Source organism: Lissotriton vulgaris, chromosome 4_1, assembly GCF_964263255.1.
Source record: "Lissotriton vulgaris chromosome 4_1, aLisVul1.2, whole genome shotgun sequence".
In the NCBI taxonomy this organism is placed as follows: Eukaryota; Metazoa; Chordata; class Amphibia; order Caudata; family Salamandridae; genus Lissotriton; species Lissotriton vulgaris.
Window position 1 is genome coordinate 232,184,774 of NC_141691.1, and position 15,453 is coordinate 232,200,226.

Below are 15,453 nucleotides of genomic sequence, written 5' to 3' on the forward strand. Positions count from 1 at the left end.
CGGCAGAAACGACGTCTGAAGAGAAGCCTCCCAGTCCCACCAAGATAAGATTCCAGCAGTGAAAGTACAACTCACTGTGTGAAGGTGTATTCAGGCGGGAAAAGGGGAAGTGGATAAAACAAAAAACAGGCGGTGATAGTACTCTGGGTATCCCTCTTGGGTCTGGCCAGCGGACTGCGAAAGATCAGAAGGAGCGTCCACCCTGGGTAGAGGAAGGACAAAGAGAAGGTTTACAACAGTCCTTTGTAGTGATAACCATAAGAATGCCCAGAACCCTCTTCTGCCACTCACCAGTCTCACACCAACCATACCGGGAAATAACGGCTGAAGGAACCTTTGCAGACATAAATGAACTCAGTCTTTGGGAGTATGCTTATGACTGGATCCCACAAGAAACAAGACTTCCAGGCCGCTAGAAACAGAGTCACAGGAGCATAAGGTCCTCAGGAAGCAGCTACGGTTGTTTGTTTTCACAAGCCAGTCGCTGTCACTGTTCGGATGCTCCTTTATTTGTGAGTCAAAAAACAAATTATATAATTCAAGTCAATGTCTCCAGTAAGTTCGCAATCCAGTCCGGGGACACAGAGTGAAACAACTTATCCCATAACGCGTCTCTTGCTAGATGCGAAAGAAATGTCAGGGAGCACGTCTTTAAATGCAGACGTGTTCTCACACAAAAACTTTTGTTTTCTCAAGGATGTCTGATAAACGCCAAAGCGCATTTGAAGAGACACCGCTGTCCCTCTCTAACTATTTACAAATAGAGAACACGACTCATGCAACTGAGGCGAGCCCGCACTCCGACTGCCACAGTACTTATCATAAGATGCGATTCACAGGATCCAGGAGACAAAGTTCGGAACGGGTTCCACGCATGGCAGACTTCTTTCTTCCAGCTGAATTCCGGCGGGGATCACCATCCGTCATTCCCAAACAATCCGGTTTGATTGACAAGCACCTTCCTCTTGAGAGGGAGGTGCTTATATATGAAACGCCCGGTAACTCCGCTAGCCGGCCCCCTAGCATGCTGGTAAGTTTAGTGTCTCCGGGCAGCCACACTCACACCACGCGGAACACACAAGCGACGGGGCTCCCTGAGATGAAACGGAACCCGCCTCCTCGACCATGAAACCGCTGCAATTATGGAAACTATTTATATCTGGGAGCACCCATAGCGACCCTGAGGAAACTCCAGATCGCACAGAATTGTGCTGCTAGACTACTGATGGGTGTACCTAAAAATAAATCTGCCAAACCAGCCCTTAGAACCCTTCATTGGTTACCGGCCCTTTGTATAGCCCACAAGACCTATTGGGCTCTGAGACCGGTCATTAACAGACCTCTCATCACTCCCTACCAACCAAGGAAATTCCTTCACTGCTCCAATCACCTTCTGGCAGTCACATTGAAAATAAAAAGGTTGAGAAGTGGAGGCAGATCATTTACCTACAATGTAGCCAAACTCTGGAACACGCTGCCCCCCCTTATCCGTGGCGAATCCCTTCATCTTACATTCCGGAAACTGCTCAAAACATGGTTATTCAATCAATCTATTTAACATCCACTGTGCTCTCTGCTAGTCGTAAGCGCTGGGACGCCCCTCGGTAGCTATGCACAAAAATCCTATAATAACAATCTCTATTTCTCTTCTGTAGCCAATATGTTTTAGAGCTTTCAATGAGATATAATACATTTTTTATTTTAATTTGAGCAGGTCTTTTCTATCCCTTTCTCAAAATCCTTTTCAAATGTAGGGTCTATTATTGGAGTGGCAGTAATATTATTTAGTAAAGCATGGCCCTTTACATTGTTCATCTAAGGCCAAACATAAGCTGCTAGAAACATAGTGGCCGATATGGCCAAAAGGAACTGACTCATTAGAATTGGAATAATGGATTGAAGGAGATTTAGCATAGGATTGCCATCTGCATCTAGAACAGTTGTCTTACTATATCTAGAAATTTCACCTGTACTTTGCAATGTTTGTTTCTTTTGTAGAGGACCATTCCAAAAGAGGTTGTCATTGGCATTTGCACTGAGGCCACATAATCATTGGTGCTATAATGATTATTGTCATTAGTGTTATTTAAACTTTGGAGTGCTGTTTGTGTTTGGGGTTTTTGTGCGGAGATAATACTTTCAGGATTTGAAATCCTAGGAGGAACAAAGTCAACATTTTGTTAAGGAACGCTGGGAATCAAGGGCTCTGAAACAAGAGCTACTCTACCCTTTGTGAAATACCAAAGACTGTAAAAGCCAAATTATATTTTACTATGCTTACATTCACATATAACCAATTGTTTTAAGACCATAGAGATCCTTTTTCAGCTGATTGTTTTGGATGATTTGGGCCAAAGCGGAATTTTTATACAACATGTGTTGTACAGATGATTCAGTGGTCTTCGAAGTGTATCCTATTGATGGAGACTTACCTTGGCTTATGAAGGAATGAATGAAAGCATTCAAACTGAAATTATTGACTTTCCTCACCATTACAATAAAAATCTGAGTCTATTTCAAAAGCCACATTTATTTATTCTTTAAAATATGTTTTAATATCTATATATATTCAACAGAATTTGATAGTTACGAGTTTATAAAAATATATAAAACAGGTACTGATCAGCTAATATTAAATAAACAGGTGCGTTCAAGCTCGGTAGAGAAGAACAGCGACCTCACATATGAAATGGTGCATGTTTTAAAAGGTAAGTGCCTGAATAAGAGTTTGGTGGATCGGTACTCTATCACAAACGTGATGGATATACCGTCCACCTTATTCCAAGTGCTTTAAGGATGCACTTGTAGTAAGCAGTTTGGGCCACCACATACAAACAGAAGAGGGGCGGGCGAAGGCGATGGGGAGGGAGGGGGAGCATGGGAGGGAGTGCGGGGGACGAGGGAGTTATTACAATAAAAATAAAAAGTCAAGCTTACCTGCTGCAGGTCGCCTCCCGCCTTGCACCTCAGTGCTGTGACTTCCTTGTTCCAGAAGACACACTGTGACTATGTCACAGACTCCCTGTCCAATCCCCAAGCTGCAGGGATTGATTGGCCTGAACAGGCTGGCAAGTTGCTCCACTCAGGTCATGGAGTCTGTGGGGTTTCTCTGACCCAGCTTTCAGAATAGCTGGTTTACAGAAACCTAAGTGAGCATGTGTGTTTTGTTTGGCCTGAGACGGCCAGCTAAACGCACATGGACATTTAGGGAGTGCACCTCCTCCTCCCCTTCCCATGCCTCGGCCCGCCCCTCCCTGTACACGCTGGCTTTTTATTTTTTTGCTGCTGGCTCTGAGCCAGTGGGCTGACACTCTTCCTCCATTACAGAGGGGGCACAGCTGGGGAAAAGGTGGCCAGGATAAGGTGCAAATGCACTTGGAATAAGGTGGCCAGGCTGCCCGCCAAACTCTGAACCAGACCCAAAGTCCAATTATAACCACATTATTAATTGGCACATAAACAATGGACTTTTAAAGTGGAAAAAGTGAGCAACACTTATTTAAAAAAAGATAGCTGCTTTTTGTCTGTCTATTGTATTGTTGTAAAAGGGATTACCTGATTGCACTACCAGTGGTTGTTTCTTATTAGTCTATTGTTGTTAGGCGTCATGGGAACATAAGTTTTGTATTAATCTGCTATTAGAATAAAATCAATAAAAGAGCCTTAGGGTCTTGCCATAAAATCTGTTCTCAAAGATAAAGTCTTGCAGAATTAAATGGGGTATTAATTGTCTTCACCCCCATTTAGTCATAACACCTAGAGGTTAGATGACAATGAGAATGATGACTTGCCCAAGGGCTGTTCATTCAGAAAGGCATTTCAAATAACAAAGAGATGTATTTTAAAGAAATGAATAACAACCCCACAACCAGTACATGTGACTGTATAGTACTCAAATGAGCTTGGGATAAGTTGTGTGTTATGTATAGCTTTTAGGAGCTCATGTTTTGAACAGACTACCTTATGTTATAAATATAAACCTAGGTTTCATAGTATGCAGGTTTAATAAATGCCTCTTTCTGGTTATAAATGAGTCTTCAAGGGAGCATTTCAGGAATGTGTTGTTTTAATGTCTGAACACTGAAAATACAACATTGCAAAATGATTCAGCCTGGACATGACGGAATGATGTCAGATAGATGTGTATCTTATTGAAAATAATTTATGTAGACTGCAATAAAAGAATGAAATCTAAGCAATGCCGCTATCCGAGGGCAAACTTTGGGTGAGTGGTACGCAGGGCTTTATATGATGAACAAAATGTATCCTGAAACCAGCCGCAGTGAGTGCAGGTAAGAGCGGTGGGGCAGTGAGGCCGCATGGGGGTATTACAATGATGAGGGAAAATTAAATAAATAAATAATGTTCCCTCGTCATCGTCCGTCGAAATCCGCCCCACTGGCCCTACCGTTTTTACCTGCATAGCTGCTTGAAACACTGATATTTCCTTATATGACCGCCAAGTACTATATTTATTAGTGGACACATTTCCATGTAGAAAGAAAAAAATTAGTTTGCATACAGATGAATTTACTGCTATTGTAAAGTTTGGTTAGGGGCCATGGCTATGGTTATAAATAGCATATTACTGTCTGCGCACATGCATATATGGTTGATGCCATGCTGTTTTTCATAGACAGCCGATACAAACATAAGTAATTCAAGAGCACCAAAACAAAATCTCATTGCATGGACCCACAGTAAGAAATCAGTAAAGTACATAAGTACAAAGATTCCGAGTCCTTCCCTGTTCTGTGGTAAGAGCATGGCATTTGAAAAAAGTGGCATCAGCCATGCTTGAAATACCAATTTGGCAAACAAACAAAAAACAACAAAGGAGCAATCAAGATAGCAACATGGCACCATAGACTATGGAGCACATTATGACACGCATTTTGTGTGTTGCTGTCCATAACTGGTGAATTTTTGTGGTTGGACAAGATTCAGCCGGAACCATAACGCACTTTTTAACTGTGTTTCTTGGTGAGTTTTATAGCTTTTTAAATGCTTTACTTAATTTGCAAACCGTTTTAGGCATGGTCAGCAGGAGTTGGAAGCAGGGCCTGCACCCAACATGCTTTAATTTCCCAAATCTGGCTGCATGTGACCTGACCTACAGAGAACGTTGCACAGAAGAGCTTTTGCACAGGGCCAGTCCTATGGTTCACCCTGCACCCTACCTCTTGCCTTCTAACGAAAGCCAGGCATTTATTTGATACTTTTTAGGTCTTGCATTAGGCAGCGCATGTGCTGCCTCTACGAGGCATTAAGTAATCTCTAAGTGTTAGTAAGCAGCCAGTAGTTTCTCCTGCCGCTTGCCATTTGCTGTAAGGTGGCACAGCTCTTGTTAGTTGGCTCTTCACTGGCTATTGAGGTCAAACTGACTTCTGTGTAGTCCGGAAGCAGCGGCCACTAATTACAGTTTTCGTGTGGCAGATCGCACATTATTTTTTTTTTCGATTGTTGACAGCGGGTCATGCCTGTTTTCACTTTAAGAATAGAGTGCACAGCGCGCTAAATATGAAAAGTGATGGCCGCGATTTTGTTTTCTGATGCGCAGCTACCAAAAACAACTTTACAAATATTATTGTCATACTTTTTAACAGTGCGGCATACTGCGCTTTCACTTTCTTTGTATCGGAAGCGCTGTGTGCCTTCCAGCACCTCTGCGTCCCCTGACTCAGATGACACCCCCTGACCCCATCCCCGCTACTCTGCAGCAGAAGCCAGAAGCAGCGATGCCACAGTCAGGTATGAGGCCTGGTGCTTTATTTCAAGTCATATGAGGGTGCTTTATTTCAATTTGTGTGGTGTGGTAAACCCAAAATAACCATTATTAGTAGATAGCTGAGTAAGAAGAGACATGCTTACCATTGAAAATCAATTAGAAACACTTTATTTTTAGAAGCAGAAAGAAAGCATCTGTATTGAAACATAACACTTATTTTTGTTACCAGCTCCGCGCATGTTTTTCCTGAGACAGGTGAGATGTTTTGGGCTCGGGTAACCTATCAAGGAGCGCTGTTCTGCTTTTGTTTTACTACCACCCCGCCCTCTCGGTTTCATCTCAGCCTGTTCTCATTCGTCTCCCTCTCCCACCAGCCCGTGTGGTTCTGGAATTCCGGACCCTGCTGTGATATGGTACCGAGGTCCAACACTCGTGTCACAAAATGTCATCGTACCACGACAAATTTGGTATCGGCAGACCGGTAATGTTTAGGACATTATCCCTGTGCATTTGCGTCATGATTGGGCGATGCTAACATCCTTAAATCATGGTTTCCGTTCCAAACCCTCGGACTCCATTTTGTGAACGGCATCCATCTTATGCCTTGCCCTCATATAAGTCAATTGATTAAGGTCGAACTCGATCTGAAAGGACACGTCCACCTTAGCTGACTTCCCCATGACCTGGCCGAACTGACTCCACCGCCTCCAGTCAAACCTGTTTGGACAGCTCCTCGCCCAGTGGCCGAGTAAGATATCATCAAAGCACAACATGCCATAAACCATTCACCACCTACAGACCATGTTTTCTGCACACATACACCTGTCCATGTTTCTTGTTTATGGCCAGTTTTATGACAAGGAGGTGCCCTGTTTTATTGGGGTTTTCATCGATATCTGATTGTAATTCCGGGCTGGGTTGGGTCATCTATCACAAACTGGACATCTAAAATATGGGTTGGCCGTCATGACTTCGCGTTTTGCCCTATTGTGTAAATATGTCTATGACCATATCATAAACTCAATAATTCTTGCCTGAAGTGTAAAACTGTGTATAAAAGGAGAAGGCTGGTTCTGTAAAAACGAACAGTCTCCTGAGAACTTACGGCCCGTGCTGTCGTACCTCTAGGACACATGTTACTTGGTTGCAACCAATAAAACTCGATCTTTGACTTCACCTAGAAGACTCTTGGTTTCTGTGGTCTGGAACAGGGAGAACTCAGAGGTCTTCGGGTGTGATCCCCTGGCACCACCGGGTTCCTAAAAACCCGGAACCTCAGTTGGCGCCCAACTCGGGGAGGTATCAAGCGGTATCGGTCCAAGCCAGATGTTCCTGAGGAGCTTCGTGTGAAAATTCCAGAGGACGGCCAGCCACTTCAGCCACCCCTGTATGTCGACGTGGTTCTGAAGGTCTTTGCTGCGAGTTTCCCCGCGTCCCGACGGCTACGAAGGACTGCTGCCTTGACTATCGCCCTGTTTTGGACCCAGTGATCCTTGGTAGAGCGAAACGATAGACGAGTCTTCTAGTGACGTCACCGATCATCAATACTTCAGTTAAGTATAAGTGGAGCGTCTCCTAGTCCTTAGTATTAGTCTTGGTTTTGGTATCACTAAGATACACTTGGTTTTGGTATCCTTGAGATACACTTAGATTTGGAACTTGCAAGCGCCAAAGCCGAAGGACTCGTGTATTCACGAGACTATCGTATTCGATAAGCCTTTGAAGTTTGAAGCTAGACTAGTGAGCAAAGATGCCTGGTCTTAGCAGACTTGGAAACTTGTTTTGTCTTGGTTGTAGAAAGGACTCCCGGTTAGAGGATTCATGTCCGGTTCCTCCGATTGGAACTCCAACATATGAGTTATATATAAAGCACGGAGTAGGCCCTATCACATATAATGAGGTATGGATAAAGTACACCAGGAAAGATGGTGTTATAAAATGGCCCCAATATGGTAGTTTTGACTCAGAAATTTTAGATAACCTCGAGGTCAAACTGTTCAAGAAGAAAGCCCGGCCGGCGATGTTTGACTCTTTTCGCTTATGGCGCAAAGAAGCCAAACAGAAAGAAATAAAATTAGCTAAGAAGAATAGAAGAGGTATGTCGATGGTGCAAGCCGCCATCGCATACAGGGATAATGAAGAAGAACAGGAAAGTGAACAAATGCTCAGAAGCAAGAAATTAGCAGCAGATAAATGCTACCCAATGTTGCCCCATGAATGACAAGATTCGAAGGGAGCATCCGTGAAAGATCCATTAATGTCCCATTTATTGAACTCACCACCCCCATATACATCGAGCATTGTTGGACCCCCGAAGCGTTTCGTTATACCGCGCCCTGGCGCACGAAATACAGCTCTTGCACAAGCACCAGCTCCTCTTCAGCTGGTTCCTACTTCTCCGGCGCAGCCTTCTCAAGGGCCGCCGCCGTTGCTACATACTACCTCTACCGTTCCTACGACTTTGCCTACTGCTCCAACTAATTATGCTGATACTACTTCTGCCACTGCCTCGACTTCCTCTGCTGTTGCTTCGACTTCCTCTTTACATCAACCTGTCTTTTCTGGCGCATCTGCCTCTCCACAAGCTTCTCCTTCCGTTCGACAGAGAGTGGCAAGTACTGTCACTGGTCTGTTCTCACCTTTCTTTGGGTCGCCTAAAACGACCCCTAAAACAGGACGTAGACAGTTGCGTAGTCAACTGCCTGATTATGAGGAAAGAGGAGTACTAAATGAGTTAGCACGCAAATGGGTTACTGACACTGTTAGATATGATGTTCAGTCTGTTATGGAAGTCTTCCGACAATGGGATGCACCCACTCAGAGATACGTATTCGAAGAGATGTGTGTATATCTTTGCGAAGATTTGGAAACGAATGATCCCAAGCGCAAAATGCAGGAATTATTTCGTATGCGTTTCAAATTCTATGAAGGCATGATTGTAGGTGCCGATGTTGAAAAAGCAATAGATCTGTTATTATCCTATAGGAGTAAGGGAAATGTGTCTAGATCACTAGATGAGGATGATGTGTCAGGTAGGAAAAAGGCACGACAGTACCCCATGAGAGAAGTTCCTCCGGTTTGGAGGGAAGGTGATGCGAATGCACATCCACCTGTTCCACCGCATTTCCAGCGTGTATGGGTACATGTCCCCTGGAAAAGATCTGAAGTGTTAGCACTCAAGCAGACATTACCTGATCCACGTAAAAATCCCGCAGGGTATTATAAGGAGTTATCACAGACTGCCAGCTCATGTATAATGAATTTAGCAGATGTAGACATGCTGTTTGGGAACGTCGTTCCACAACCTTTATGGAGTAAGATCCGCCATACAGATCATGATCAAGAACTAGGTGACTCTTGGGCTAATATTGCTGCTACAGATGCTAGACAAATTGGTGGTTCTAAACCTGAGCCTTTAGTAGCTGAACATCCCGGTAGAATTATCACGTACATGAAGACCTTAATGCCTGAATTGCGTGTCAATTGGGATAAGTTATCTGCGTGCAAGCAGAAGAAAGATGAGAATGTGTCTGACTTTTTCACGAGATTCGAAGAGACTTTCGTCGATCATAGTGGTCAGGATATGGCTGCCGAGGGTGGCCAAAGATTGTTCGTAGACAAGTTCGTACATAATCTGCTTCCCGAACTGTGTAATAAATTGAAAGATTCAGAGAGTGCTTGGGCTGTTTCCACGTCAGCACAGATTTTAGCCAAAGCCCAGTACTACGAAAATAGGCGCAAGGACGAGCTAGATAAGGCAGACAAAAAGACTAAAGATTTAAAGACCAAAGCTCTTCTCCAGCAAGCCTATCCGCCTCGCACACCTAGTCAGCCCAATTATCAACGACCACAGCAGTATTCGAGAAATGCGCAAGGAAACGAGTTCACCCATCAGCGTTTACCATAAGGCCCGAATCAGTGTGCCTATTGCAAAGAAGAGGGTCATTTCAAGAATAACTGTCCAGCTCTGGCACAACGTCTGAATGGTGCCTCTGGAGCTCCTGGTGCACGAGGTAGAAGTGTTCAACAGGCTCCTAGGGGTAGGGGTCGTGGAAATTTCCCCCAGAATAACACTTCCTTTCCGCCTCAGAATTCCATGAATAGCTTTGATCAACAAAATAATGCGTCTTCTAGATCAGCTCAGTACTAAGCTGATGACTATTACGCAGAGAACGAGAATGTAGGTAATAATTGCTAGGACAGCCATGGACTAAGAGAGGGAGTTGTTTCAGTTCCAGTAGATCAGAATGGACCTCATGTCGAGGTGATTACATCAGGAGTGTCAGAGCCATTTCTGCTGGATACTGGTGCTACGAAAAGTTCGATTATGCACTCAAAACTTCCTGGCGCACCTTTGTCTGGCGAAATGAATGTTTCAGTAGGTTTCTCTGGCGCCCCTGTTAGAAACCCGATCTCTAGTCCTATGGCCCTTTCTGTTGGCCCATGCGAATTAGAAGCACCCCTCATCATTACAACAGGTTGTGGCGAAAATTTGTTAGGTTTGGATTTGTTAAAAAGATTATACGCGACTTTGTACTGTTCTCCTTTGGGAGTACAACTCACCCTTGGTAAGAAAGTGATTTCCCCAATGTATTTGTCAAAGGAAGGTATTCCGACTGAATTGTCACCCCTCCCGGATATACTTTGGGCTACTGGTTCTAATGATGTAGGTTGTTTGGAAATAGAACCATACGTCATAACATTGAAAGCCAATGTTAGGTTGCCACGTATTCCCCAATACAAGATCTCTAGCGAATGTGAAAAGGCGTTGTTAGCGATCATTTACGATCTGATTGAGAAAGATGTAATTGAGGAAACAGCAGGCAACATTTGTAACAGTCCTATTTTGCCTGTCTTAAAGCGTACTGATCCTTCACAGCCTCCTGTGTACAGATTCGTGATTGATCTTAGAGAAGTAAATAAGATCGTTGTACCGCAGTTTCCAGTCGTCCCCGACATTACTGCCTTATTGACAATAGTTCCAGCTTCAGCCACTTGGTTTTCGGTGATTGACCTGAAGAATGCCTTCTTCAGCATCCCGATCGCCGAGGAAAGCAGAGACATTTTTGGCTTCAATTTAGGAGGACGAAGCTTCCGCTTCAAACGCGCTCCTCAGGGCTACTGTGAGAGTCCATCCATATTCAGTCAGGCTCTGAAAACACAACTCGATACGATTGTTCTATCTGATGGTGCGACTCTGATTCAGTATGTAGACGATCTACTGATCCCTGCAGATACTGAAGAAATTTGCAAGCAAGCCACACTGTCGTTGTTGCGTCATTTATGTGACATGAAGCATAAAGTCTCCCTTCCAAAATTACAATTTTGCCGACAAGAAGTGACCTACCTAGGTCACATCTTATCGAAGGAGGGAAGGAGACTGACCCCAGAAAGAATACAGGTAATCGCAGGATTGAGTGCCCCAAGGACACAGAGAGAAGTTCGGGCTTTCTTGGGCATTACATCGTACTGTAGACAATGGATACCGAATTTCTCCCTATTGGCCAAACCTTTGCTGACACTACTCTGCAAAGACACACCCAATCCTATGCCTTGGTCTGACGATTGTCAGACAAGTTTCCATGAGTTGCGCGAAGCATTGTGTTCGGCTCCTGTGTTGGGCAACCCCGACTACAGTAAGCCTTTTACATTATATATCCATGAGAGGGAAGGTTGCGCATTATCGGTCTTGACACAATCCTTTGGGGACAAACAGCGCCCATGCGCGTATTTCTCGGCGACTCTAGATCCTGTAGCTAGGGCGTTGCCGAGTTGCCTGAGGGCCACTGCTGCAGCAGCTGTCTGTATTCGACAGTCTGCTGGGTTAGTCATGAATAATACACTGATCGTTATGGTCCCACATGCAGTAGACATTTTACTGAACAGAACAAAGACGCAGCATTTAACTAACGCTCGACTGTCCAGCTATGAGCTGACACCATTAGCGAGCCACATACACATAAAGAGGTGTGATACACTTAACCCCGCCACATTATTACCTATTCCGGCAGAGACAGATGAGGGTGAAAAACACGATTGCTGCTTTAGGACAGAAGAAGAGACAAAAGGGAGAGTAGACTTGCAGGACACTCCCCTTCCTGAATGTAATGATACTCTATGGGTTGATGGTTCATGCTTTAAGTTGCCAAATGGTGATACGACTGCAGCATATGCTGTAACAACATTGCACACTATTGTAGAGACCGCACGCATCCCCCAGAATTCCGCGCAAGCAGCGGAGCTAATAGCGCTTACAAGAGCATGTGTGTTGGCAAAAGGAAAGCGAGTGAATGTGTATACTGATAGCCAATACGCCTTTGGCGTAGCCCATAGTTTCGGACGATTGTGGCGTGAACGCGGGTTCCTGACGTCACATGGTGCAAAAATCCAACATGGTCAGCTAGTTAACAAGCTCCTCGAGTCACTGACCTTGGCGCTACAAGTTGCGATTGTAAAGTGCAGTGCACATAGAAAGATTCAAGATGATGTTGGTCGTGGGAATGCATTTGCCGACGAGGTTGCGAAAGAGACTGCAAGGAACACAATGAGTCGGATGTATGTTGTAGGTCCTGCTAGATGGATCCCCGATGTGGGTATGTGTGAGGACACTATAGAAAGCGTGAAGTCCATACAAGCTGACGCCACCGAAGAAGAGGTGAATGAATGGAGAGAAAGCAAGGGAAGATTGGATGGGAATGGTTGTTGGGTCGAATTGTCAGAGCACCAACGATGGCTGTTACCCAACGCATATGTGCTCGCAGTGGTGACAATGGCCCATGGAATAGCGCTCATCAATGTAAAAGGAATCTGTAAACTGTTGGCCCCAGTATGGCAGAATAGTGGTATCCCGAAATGCGCAGAGAATTTGGTCAAGAACTGTGTGGTGTGTTTGAAGTACAATCCCGGTAGGGGAACACCAACTCCAGCAGGTCATTTTGCGCCTCCAACGTATCAGTTCGAGGTTTTGCAGCTCGACTTCATCCACATGGAGAGGTGCAACAATCTGAAATACGTTCTTGTTGTTGTTTGCGCTTTCTCCAGGTGGGTGGAAGCGTACCCCCTCAAGGACAACACTGCCTTGTCAACTGCCAAAGCCCTTGTCAAGGAATTCTTCCCCAGGTTTGGGATGCCTAGAATGGTCTGGAGTGATAATGGAAGTGAATTCGTGGGACGGGTGATGAGGAGAGTGTGCGAATGTCTCGGCATCCACCAGAAATTTCACGCTGCAAACCACCCCCAATCAGCAGGTCTAGTAGAGGGCTATAATGGCACCCTAAAGCTCAAACTAGCCAAGATCCAAGCTAGCACAGGTCTTACATGGCCTGACGCCTTGCCTTTAGCACTCCTATCTACCAGAATGATTGTCCATTCGAGACTGGGACTTAGCCCACACGAGATCGTGTTCGGGCGCCCAGCAAATATATGGGGGGTACCGAGGCCCAGAAGGCTCAGTGAGATAGAGCAACCTGTACTGCTTGATTATTTACACGAATTGACAACTAAACTGCATATTTTACATCAACAGATCCACAGCTCCTCCCCACTGGTGTCTGATGACCCAGGCCACGCCATCAAATCTGGCTCCTGGGTCCTGGTCCGGAACTTCAGGCGAACCATGAACGAGGAGCCTCGTTGAACCAGACCTTTCCAGGTCCTGCTATCCACCCGTTCTGCAGTACGTGTCCACGGGAAAAAACATTGGGTGCACGGCGCCCATTGTAAATGGGTCCCACTGCCCCTTCCGGATGACCGGTGGGCCCAGGACGGAATTGCTGACTCTGAGACTGAAACTGTACCTCCCTTTACTCTCTTCAGCGATGCACGACTGAAAGGAACTGGTACAGGAAAGGAGAGTGATCGTATTTTGCAAGGATTTGTGCCGCCGTCAATGCAGTTGGACACTACAGAACCTGAAACATTGTTTAAAGACCACACCGTACCTGGGAAGCAACAATATAATCTGAGGTCGAGAAAAAGGGACTAAGAAAAAGTGCACTTATGTAACTCTCTTTTCCCCTAAGAACTATTTTTGATTTTACAGCTCTCTCACCCAGGGAACTTGCTCATTTTTGATTTTCGAACCGCCATCCGGTTCTGCTGCTAGGGCCGCGGTTGAAGTCTGAGGAGTGCAGCTGGGGACGCCTAGGTCAATGGTTCTGGTCGGTCTGAGGGAATTACCCCGGACTGGACAGAGCGCACTTCTTGGCAGAATCAAACTCCCACCGCGGGCAGCAACCAGAGGATGGAGTTCCCGAGGGTAGAGAGACCTGCCAGACCCACGAACTTTGAAAAGCGAATATGTACTGTGATGGCCAAAAAGAGATTCTTGATAATATGTATTCTACTGTTGTGCAGCATAACGATGTTCTTGATTAGCTTTACTCTATCCACGTTCCAAGTTACCCTTGTAAACAACACTCAGCCCACACCTCCTCCTACTGTTCCCACACACTCCTTTCACCCTTTGCCTGAACACGAGTCCGCCAGAAGGCTGGAATTTGTAAATAACTCATTCATCCAGCTCCTACACCAGCACCAGTCTGTAATGAACACATCGAACTGTTGGATATGTGGACTTATGCCACACACGGCCGATAGGGGCATCCCGTACTTCGTCCTGCCATTCAGTTACTATGGTTCTCTGTGGGCTTTCCAGACAATGTTCCTGTTTGCCGTCGAACCATATCCCCCGCGTCCCATAGGAAGCAATGTCAGCAACAAGGCACTAGTGGCAGGAATACGAAATATGAGCAGGAATATTGAGACGTCTCGGACAATTCCCAAAGATGAGTTTACCCCGTACAGTAGATGGAACAGCACTCGGTATGGGATTTCTTTGAGTAAGAGCCAGAAATCGAAGAAATCCTCCCCACCGAGGTCACCTATGTCTGCAAGGTATTGGTAGGGATCCCAAAGCACAGTTGGGGAAGAGCGTGTGCACGGAAACGTATGTGTTCGCATCCCGAACTTCCCCTCCATTCTTCGCGGCTAAGGGTACATACTTCGTCTGCCATGACAAAGCATACACATGGTTGCCCCCTGACTTCTCGGGCACATGTTTTATGTTCTGCTGCCACCCACCTACACGGCCGGGGCAGATTACCATCGGACAAGGACAGTTAGGGGTGTCGTGAGTCAAGACGACACTGCGGGTCAATAGTTCGGGGACTTCGCAAAAGGTTTTCTGCCGTTTTGGGGGCCTATGGTGAACAGCAGGAACATTCGCCAGTTAACAAGGGTAGTTGAATCCGCCGTGACTGAGACGGCCGGTGCCCTTAGTAACCTGACTGCCGAGCTTCAATCGGACCGACTTATGACCCTTCAAAATCGGATTGCCCTAGATGTCATACTTGCAGACCGTGGTGGTGTATGTAGGGTGATCCAATCCAGTTGTTGCATTTTCATCCCTGACAATGCTCCGACAGTATACCAGGCCATCTCTAAACTACACAAAATCTCTGATTCCCTTCAATTGGAAAAAGGGGATTGGTCCTTGCTCGGGTGGTTCTGGGAACTGATATCTGCCTGGGGATGGAAAACTCTGATCTTCATTGGGATGATCTTAGCCATTCTGTTTATGTTCTGCCTGTTTGTGCAGTGCGCTCCTGCAATATGTGGCCTCTGTGCTACTTCATGTGTAAGGAAGCCTGTGTCAAGGGACAAATTGAGCAACAGAATGATGCTACAGCAGCATCTCCATGAATTCAATAATACAGATTTGGACT